Source organism: Echinops telfairi, unplaced genomic scaffold (assembly GCF_000313985.2).
Source record: "Echinops telfairi isolate 266 unplaced genomic scaffold, ASM31398v2 ScPeMD7_3;HRSCAF=10, whole genome shotgun sequence".
Lineage (NCBI taxonomy): Eukaryota > Metazoa > Chordata > Mammalia > Afrosoricida > Tenrecidae > Echinops > Echinops telfairi.
Window position 1 is genome coordinate 20,773,241 of NW_022103899.1, and position 10,554 is coordinate 20,783,794.

Genomic DNA, 10,554 nt, shown 5'->3' on the forward strand with positions numbered 1-10,554 from the left:
GAAATCCAGGAGAGGTAAAGCTATGGAGATAGTGGCTGCATTGATCATTTCTTACAAGGTATGGCAGGAAATCTTGAGGAGGAATGGGGAGCTGATCACAATAAGTACAGCAAAGAAACACGTGTCCTAAAATGGATTGCAGCGATGACTATGCAACTCATTTTTAATGTGATTGAACTTTAAAATTGCATGATATGTGAATTTTATGCCCATAAAACTGTGTTTAAAAAAATGGAATCCCATGATAGAAACAGTTAATGAACCCAGCTGCTAAGGTTGGAAGTTCAGGTCCACCCAGAGGCACTACAGAAAAAAGGTCTGGGGTGGTACTGCTGACAAATCCTATGGCGTTTCACACTCTATTTTGGAGAGTAGCCATCTAAGTCTTAAAAACTTGAGAGTACTCACTTAAGGTCCAATTCTTAGTCTCTCCCCATCCAGAGCAAAAAAAAATGAAGAAAATCAAAGACACATGGAAGTAACTCGTACAGTGGACTCACAGACTAGGGGAGCATCAATCTCGAAGACCCCGAAGCCAGATGAATGGAATACTGCCTCACTACCACTACCACTGGTCTGAAAGGGGTCACATTAACAGGTCCTGGAGAGAATGGGAGAAATATATGGATGAAGACTCACAATTATTATTAAAAAGGAAGTCCAGGCTTACTGGTCAGATAGAGCCTGGCAGCACCCCCAAGACTATGGCCTTTAGTCATTCTTCAGTTCTAGAACTTTCTTCACCCAGGTGACTCAATTTTCAGCCAAACAATAGGCAGGTCTATGATGAGAACAATAACACAATGGAGGAGTACACACCTTAGGATGATCAACAATTTTCTATCAAAAGGCAATAAGGACAAAATTCTGTAAGGGCAGGAAAGGAGAAATGGAAACAAGAAACAGGAGGAGGAAGAGGAATATGAGCTGTTAGACCATGGGGATAGCAATCAATGACATGAAAGAAAATATGTGTGAGTGACTGAATGCAACGTGATTTACTCTGTAGACTTTCACTCAAGTCACAATGATGTTTCTTAAGTAGGAGAGATAAATCAAATGATCGATGAATAAGTAAGATGAGCATTTGTGGTTTATACTAAAAGGGAAGTAAAGGGGCAAAGAATGGAAAAGAGAGAGCGGAGAGAAAGGCTGACGGGAGAACCGTTTCACCGAGACCCGTGGGATCTCCACAAGGAGAAGCAGGGGACACAGCGACTTTCTGTTTTCAAAATGCTGCGCCCTGCCTGAGAAGAATAGTTGTAAATAGAAGAATGACAACCGATAAAGTAGAAAATGAGCACCATCAAACGGAAGAGCGTGACAAGGTCTTCAAGAGCAAGGTGAAGTGTTTTCCTGATGATGTCACTTGGCAAAGCCCTGCCGTGACACCTGAGCCAGAATTGACCATTTTTCTGTTCGTCTTAATTTGCTTTCAATTGATTCCCACTTGTGTTAGTCCCTTGTGAGCAGGCAAAACTGGGCTGCGTGGAACTTTCAAGGCTGTGATATTTTCGAAGGAGAGGGCCAGACTTTCTTCTCGAATGCCTCTGGGTAGATCTGAACCACCCATCTTTGGGCTAATAGTCTGACATATAACATTTTGTACCACTAGGGACTCGAATTAATCTTTAGGATGCTGGAAGTGATCAGAGTGTCTGCTCGGCTCTCCTTCCTCTAGGCACAAACGCAGTCTGCATGCTAAGAAAATAGTCTAAGAAACTGAAATATACAAAAAGGAATACAGGGTTGAAGGAAGACTCATTCACGTATCATGATCTGCCAAGAACATAAGCTTGCTTGCTACTTGAAAAAGACTTTAAGCACACGCTGATGAAGAGCTTAACACCACAGCCTTCAGTCTGAATGGAAAATACTGGGAAAGCATTCTCACTAGAATAATAAGCAATATCATGATAAAGGGAAAAATATTGAATTGTCAAGGATTTCATTTTACTTGGATTCAAACTAAACACCTCTAGAAGCAGCAGTCAAGAACCCAAGTGATGCACTCGGCAAGTCTGCTGCAGGCTCTTCGTTAAAGTGTGTGTAGGCAGCATTCTCTAGAAAAGCCGCCAGTGATGTGCATATGTGTACATACAGGGAAACAACTTATATCAAGGAAATTGCTCACATAGTTACAGAAATGGGTAAGTTCGGTCCGTCCAGTTCAAGATGGTCGGTTAATGCTAAACTAGAGGTTTTTGCTGACCCGTGAAGCTGCTGGGCTGAAGAGCAAGGATGCAGGAAGCCAAACCCAGAAGCACGAAGACCCAGCTGGTGGAGGCACAGGCCAATGAGTCCAGGGTCAGCAGGTTATGCTCAGGGCTCTAGTGTCGAAGGAATATAAGGCAATGTGGCAGATCCCTGCGAGCTCCCAGGGTCAGTAGGTAACATGGAAGACTGTTGGCTCAAGTCCAAAGAACCAGGCAAGTGCAAGATCTAGATCTATAAGAACAGGCAAGACTCCCCAAAATGTTTGCTTAAATCGGGTTCCCCAGGGAAATGTAATTTCAACGATATGAAGACTGACTTGATTAAGGTGTAGCACTCCACGCTAACCTTCCCACAACTGCTTGGCTGCTCACAGCAGATTCAATCTTAGAGTTGACTCCATTATGTTAGATCACATCATGGGGGAGGCTGCAACTGCCAAACTATGGAGAATCCTGGTCCAACTAAGTGGGCACACAATTTATCACATTGCGTCAAAGATATCACTGAAGATTAAGGTGTGCCTGATCCACGCCATGAGATTTTCAATCCCCTCATATCCATGGGAGAGCGAAAAGAATGACTATGTCTTGGAAGAAGTACAGCAAGAACGTTGTGGCAAATTAGGGGTCAGCAAAAAAGGAAAGCCTGTAACCAAATGGATCGACACTGTGGCTGCAATAGGTTTAAACATAGCAATGAGCGTGAGGACGACACGGGACCGTGTGTCTGTCGTTCTGTGTACCCACGGTCACTGTGAGTTAGAGTTGACTTGCCAGCATGTAAAAACAGCAACAGTGTGAATTACTATTACTGATATAATTAACATTGATTTTTAAACTCTTAATCACTTACACATAAAGATTAAATTTTTACCATGGTTCAAGTAATTTAGTCTCGTGAAGAAATCACTGAGAAATTGAGATAATTTCTACCACTACTCACCGGTTTGTTTTGTCCCTCCCTACTTTCTGTCAACATGAAGGCATTTATTAACAATTCTGAAGCACATTGTTATGGTGAAGTGATCCCTGCCTGCCATTAACTGATTCAGACCTTTCTCTGGTCTTTTCTTGCCCTTTATTTCCTCTTTCCTCAAAGATATCAAGGGGAAAAATAATTCTGGTTTCTGGTCCAGGGTTCAACCTCTGAAGGGTTGATGTGTGGTAGGAACAGAAGCAGCATGTTTTTGGCCTTGGATGACACTGTTATAGAAAGCTCCTTTAAAGGATCACAGGGATCGATACCAGAAGTGGTTGCAGGTATTGTTAGGTTATTGGTCAGACAACTGAATTACTCATTTCTAACAAGAAATCTGAAACACCATCAGCTAGATGAATTCACAGATCACAAGTGTAAACGTTCTGAAAAGGAATATAAGCAAGAATGTTTTACCATTTAACAAAGCCTGAATCTTGACTTATGGATTCTTAAGGCATTGTAGTACAGAAAGGAAATGCGAAAATACCATCTGCACAGCCACTACTTTGAGAAATTCAGTAATTCAATGTAAAAAGTTGATATACTGGCACATAAAGCAAAGTAAATCAAACCAGACTTAAGTGAGTGAAAGAATGAGTCAAGGTTCAAATCCACTTAAATATTATTTTCCTTAATCAGAAAAAGTCAGAAATGATGTATACATGTATAGTGCCACTTACTTGTAAAGGAAACGAGACTAAGTTTTGTCTCTATTTTCCACGAGTTTAAGAGTCACATAATAGCACAATTCACATTGATTTTGATGGAAATCTTAAAGTGACAATAACCAAAAAAACAAACGCTTTGCCATCGAGTTGATTCACAGAAACCCTATAGGAGACAGGATAGACTTGCCCCTATGGATTTCCAACATTGTAACTGTCTATGGAAATTAGAACCCTCATCCCCCCTCCCACTCCAACCCCCAGCCTCCCTCCCTACCAGTGGTTTTGAACTGCTGACCTTGCTGTTAGTAGCCAAACGTGTAACCACCATGCCACCAATGACAATAAGGACCCAGAAAACCCCTGTGTAGGTACATAAGAACACTTTATGAGGATGAAATTAATAAAATCACATGTCAACATGTGCCCCCTATGCAGGTGGAGTTTATTAGTTGTGTTGTGCATGCATTGTCTTCACGGGCTCATTCTAAAACTCCCAGGGGAAATAGCAAATGCAAAGGGAGCACACAGTAATGGGACCACATGAGCTGTCCTCAATCAGGGCTGGCACATCCCTTTCAGTTTAACTAGAACTTGGGCTTGCTTGTTTCAGACCATTAGTAGATCTCCTGCTGTTCTTTCTGTTTCATAAGCTGAAGGATGAAATTCTCCATTTTTAGCATTTATGAACTCCTCTTTTTAGGAGTTCATAAAAGTTCAGATTGAACAGTAGCTATCTAATTTTGTATCTTCGTGTGTACTGATTATTATTGGAACTGGCAATAAAATTTTTGCTGAAAGCGATGTTATGCATCATGTCCTAGGCAGGCTTTCTGGCATAGTATCACATGTAATATTGTAAAACAGTTTGTTCTAGTCAACCTCAACTGGAGCTACTGTGACAATATTTCGCAGATGATGAGACTTAATTGCACAGAAATGCCATTTTCTAAGATCCCAGAAACCAAGGACAAAATCTATACTCAAAGAGAAATCCCATTTGAATAATGCCCCAGGACGCAACTGGCCTTGACTCAGGAGATGAAATGAACTCTGTGGGGTCTTACAGTTGACTTGAAGAAACTCTAAATGTAACTTTAAAATATTAAATTAAAAAGAAATAAGAAAAGCCAATGATGTTTTAAACTGGTTACTGTAATCTTATAAATAAGCAGCTTATTTTAAAAGCAGATTAAATCACACAGTGTTTACTAAAATAATAAAGACCTAACTATAGCTATCCAGATGTTACATAAGGCTTTAATAATGTTCATAAAAAGTCTTGCAATATGTTGACTCACAAAAAAGAGATGACTATGTAAGCCTGCAAAAATGAAATTTATTTTTAGTGATCCAGCTTTCAATATGTAAGATGTAACCTATTATACTGTGACATGCCAGTTATGCTTCATCAAACTGATTATATACCATTTCATGAGGACATAATCCATTGAGACTTATGGAGTCCAGTGTAATCAGTCATAAAAATAAGATGGATCAGTACAAGTTATAAAAATATCAAATCATCCAAGCAAGTGATCAGGACAGATAAAGGTCTGTAGGTTGAAGATCTCTGGAGCCTATAATTACAGGGATTTTATGATTTGGCTGAAACCAACTTTTCCTTAACAAAGCCATCATACTAAATATTTTCTTAAAAATCTATCCATGACCCCATGACGCAATCATTATCTTTAATGAAAAGGCAATCAACTGTGTTTGTGTGTGTTTTAGGACTCTTCTCACTTGCTAAGTCACAAATCAATGATTTAGCAATTGTTCTGACCCATCTTAATTTTCCCAAAATTTCTGAAAACCAAATGGTATGATTCAAAAAATATATATATATAATTGAGATCCCAGTTAAGTCCACATGGGAGCAGCACACCATCATCAGTCACCATAGCACTGGAATCCATATCATCCAAAGTCAAAGGAGGGATCAGTTTCAGAGTCTAAATTGTGAGACTCCAGCATGTGTAGGAAACAAGGATTTCTCCCAAGTTGTCTCCCCCAAATATATGCCAGACTTAGCTGTTTGAGAATGACTATACACTTGGAGGTCATCAGGAGTAGATTAGGGTCATTCTCCCTAAAAACAATCTGCCATCTAGACCAAAGCAGACACCACTGTTTATCCCACAACAAGTAGGGCCCACTCCCTTCTGAGAGGTCAAACCCGCCCTAGGATGACCAAGATTAGGCTGCCATCATGAATTTAGGGTCCGCCCATCTTGTCACATGTATACCCCTAAACATTCCCATTCCTATGGGCACACCCTTAGCTCATCCCCTTCCTGTTACGCTTATGCCTATCATACATCCCCTTCCTACAATGTGTATGCCTATTGTACTGCCCCTTCCTGTGATGTGTGATTCTGTAAACATGTGCCCTTAAAGTGATATAATGATTGGTTGGCAATGAAGAGAGAGCTCTCTCCCGCTCCCGGGGCCCAGGAGCTCTCCCTGGTCCTCGGGGTCGAAGGCTCCTTGGTTCTCGGCCCCCGAGGATGCTCTTGCTCTCGTGGCTGGGTTCCCCCCACAAGGACCATCAAGCGGGGCTGAGGTGAGCAATGCTTCCATTAATTGTGTCTGAGTACATTTATTCCAATCTCTCCTCTAACTCTCATGCTCTCTATGACTTTACTATAATCTTTACTTATTATCGCTGTACAATTGCGCCCACCGGACCTGTGATGATTTGTGGGGGACCCCCCTCTCCCTTCTTCTCCCCACGAGCATGCAGGAGGCAATGGATGCCAGCAGGAGCTTAAGATTCATTGGTGGAACTACCTAGGAAATAAACCTCCGGAGAACTCCCCCGGAGAGTTCTCCTCCAGAGAACTAGCTAAAATTGAAGGGAGGAAAGTGGTCCCTACATTGAGTGCTTGGGCGAGAGGCATATAGAAGATCAAAGAAAGAAATCTGACTTGAACAGTGAAAACTTTGTCAGTAGATTTCCCTCCTGTGATGTGGGCGGAACCCGATCTGGTTTCCAAAATTTTCTGTATTTTTGGTTTGTATTGTTTGGTTTGTTTTTTCATATGGGAGTGTCTCTCAGAGCTGTTATATCAATGGCGATCACCCTCTTGAAACTTGTATGATTTTCCGTCTTTCGGTAAATGAAACCCAGGATTGACGAAGCTATAGGAACAGCAAGTAGAATAAGGGGTTTGGAGGGAGGGGGTTAGAGCGGTGGGGGGAGGGGAAGGGTTAAAAGGGAGACTATGTTAAGGAGTCCATGTAGAAAAAGTTTGTTTGGAAACTAATTGTGGTAATAATTCTACTATTCTACTTAACGTGATTGAAATATGGAATGATATAATATAATATTAAATCCCAACTAATAAAAAAAAATCTAGAAATGGGAAACTGATGATTATGAGACAGGAGGAAGATTGCACACAGCAAGCTTCTCTGGCATTCTAAGTTCATTGTGACCAGCAGGGACTGAAGACGAGGAACTCAAGATCTTACCTCCCCATCCGCTCCACTGCAGAAATGAAGAAACCTGAGATAACATCAGGACCGACGGGAATAGTTTCCCTCTCTTTCTCTATTTTAATTATACTATTTTTATTTTAGTGATACTAAAACCAACCAAAAAGTCCACCTTGTGCAAAATATATAAATAAATAAATGTATAGCAGTTTATGATACACTACATTTGAAAATAGATAGTAATGGAAGCCAACATGATTTATATCTCTTCCCTGACCTGTGTTCACCCGCATCCTGCATCCACCCTGCTCTAGATGCAAGGTGCTCCCACCCTCTCTCTCTCCTTTTGTCCGTGTCCCTCTTTCCCTGCCTCTCCCTCCTTTTCTCCTTCTATCCTGTCCCTTCTCCTTCCCAGTATATCCTTTCCTCACAGCACATTAAGTGAGAAAATATGGGAATGTGGAGGATTGTAGCTTCCCGTAGTCACAATCAAATTAATAACCACAAACGGTTATCGAGTATTACTTTGTCAGAGGCTTTAGCTGGGATATTAGATACATCACATTACTTAATTAACTCCTCAAAATAATCCACAGAGGTACATTTTATTATATATTGGCCTAATTTTCTTTTCAAAATAAGAAATCAAGGCTCAAAAGTAACTTGCCAAAACTCAATATTTAAGAAGAGGAGGCAAGACAGTGCTCTGCTCTGCCCAGGTCCTCCGTAATAGACCATAGAAACCAAGTGCAGTACGTAGAGGTGACAGCCCTAGAAGTTGAAACATCAAAGGAAAGGATCAATCATTAGACCGAATACCAATTGGCAAAAGAAACAGGATGAATGCACCCATCAAAGAGAGACGGGTGCAGAGTCTCCACACAGAGAAGCGGCACACACAAATAAGGAGCAGCCTACTTCATGGAGCCCCCGTGAGAGAGAAACAGAATGAACAAATACACAGTGAGGCAAGAAAGGAAGGTGACACTAATAACAACCCTAGTTCCTTAACAGAAATTAAGGTGACTTGTGAAATTCCCAGTAATAGAAATGTAAAGGAATTTGTGAAAATTAGGTCAAGCATTCTGTGAAATACTAAAGGGAGTTCTGAAGACAGAACACTAACAATGTTAGACAACAAGCTGATATTAAAACATATGACAATATCACCTATGAAATCAGCCCAAATGGGGACTTGTCAAAAATAAAATAATTACAAAACTGAAAATATGGAACCAGAGGCATCAATCTGAAAATACAACTATACAACAAAAAGAGGGATTACATGGTATAATCACAGCATTTCCAAATGGAGAGGAAGTCAAGACTATATCAAAATATAACAGATTGTCTTATACTTAAAAAAAAGACATCAAGGGCTCAAGTAGAAAGAAAACATTTTGAGAATGATGATGGCAACAAATGTGCTTGACACAATGGATGGATGTATGGATTGTGATAAGTTGTACGAGCCCCCAATAAAATGATTTTAAAAATAATAATAAATAAAAAGATAAACACAAAAAAATAAACAAGCCTGCTAATCAGTGGATGGAATTCTTCCAAATTCTTTTTTTGAACTAAATACAATCCTGATACAAAAACCAGCAGACACCATAAAAAAGGAACTTGCAGACCAATATTTCTTTATAAACGTAAACATAAAACTCCTCAATAAAATGCTATAGCCATTAGAAACTAACCCCATATAAACAGAATTATATGGCATGACCAAGTGGGGTTCATACTAGGTAGATTCATTAGATAACAATCAGCACAATACATTGCAGAAACAAAAGAAAGGAATTGAGCCACATGTTCATATCAATCAATGCATAAAATGCATTTGATAAAACCCAGCATCTATTCCAGATTTAAAACACAACATTTCTCAACAAAACAGGAATAGAAATTCCTCAACACCCTTATGGACATATATGCAAAACGAATGGCTCCCCTTATTCTCAATAAAGAGCGCCTGAAAGCATAGCCCATGTGACTGAGAGCCAGACGAAGATGCCCTCTCTCACCACTCTAACATTGCACTAGGTATTTTAGCCAGACCAATAAGACAAGAACCGAGATTTAAAAAAAGCATCCAATACACTACAATGGATGGGGGCAGGGGCAGCAGAGCACCACTATGGTCAAGAAACACTGACAGATTCTTTGTCTCAGGATTCCTGGGCCATGAAAGTCCTCAATCCAGGAGAGTAGCTTCATGCCAGAGGTGTGCTGGTGCCCTTGGAGGAGGTAGGTCTGTCAACACACAGTGTGAGAGTTAAGCATCTGTGGGTCGAGGTTTGCTGGCAGAGTGGAGTGACTGTGGGCCATTAGCTGAGCTAAAAGAGTTTGCTAACACTTGTCTGAACCAAGCAGAGGCTGGGCCACTGGGCTGAGGGCCAGAGTCTGGCCTTTAGATATGATTGAGGGGGGACCCCCCTGATAAAAGAACTGTATATTGAGCATTTCTGTTGTTAAGTTGTAAACTTTTACTTCCCTAGTAAATCCCATAATTGTGACTATTGTCTTTAAATTTTGTGTCACCCCTGCAGCAAATTATTGAACATAGCAGAAAAGTAGAAAGTGCCATGGGACAGTGGGTGTTCGAATTGGTGTAAAAAAAAAAAGTTGGAGAGTGGAGGCATATCTAACATCTGCAAAATAGGAAGCAGCCTGAGCTCTTGATCCTGATAGTCCTGTCCCCCTGTGAAGTTACGGGAGGCCAGGCACTTTCTCCAGGCCTTTGTTAAAACTACCAAACCCTGCAAACTCCCCCTAGTGGCATGATGGTGTAACACTGGGCTACTAACTGCAGGATCCGCTGTTTAAACTCCCGTTTCTCTGCTTTATAAACTCTAGCCCATATCAAATTTTTTTTTAAAAAGTAAACCCTCAAAAGCAATTTAAATAAAGTCAAATTTCAAACATTTTTCCCATTTGAAAATACATCAGGAATTTGTGTTTGTTTTACTAAGCTTGAAGGAAATATAATAACCAGATTTAAAATGTAGTCACTGGATTATAGGTGCAAATCACTTTGCAGGATCAAAGGCAGGCTTAATATTCCAGAGAAGCTCTAACTGGGTTTAAAAGGCTGGCATAATTGCCATTCAGAAAGAACAAACTAAGAGTCATTGAAAATAGGACCCCAACAACCGCTGAAGACAAAGCGGGTGAATAAGCAAATGTGGTGAAGAAAGCTGATGGTGCCCGGCTATCAAAAGATATAGCATCTGGGGTCTTAAAAGCT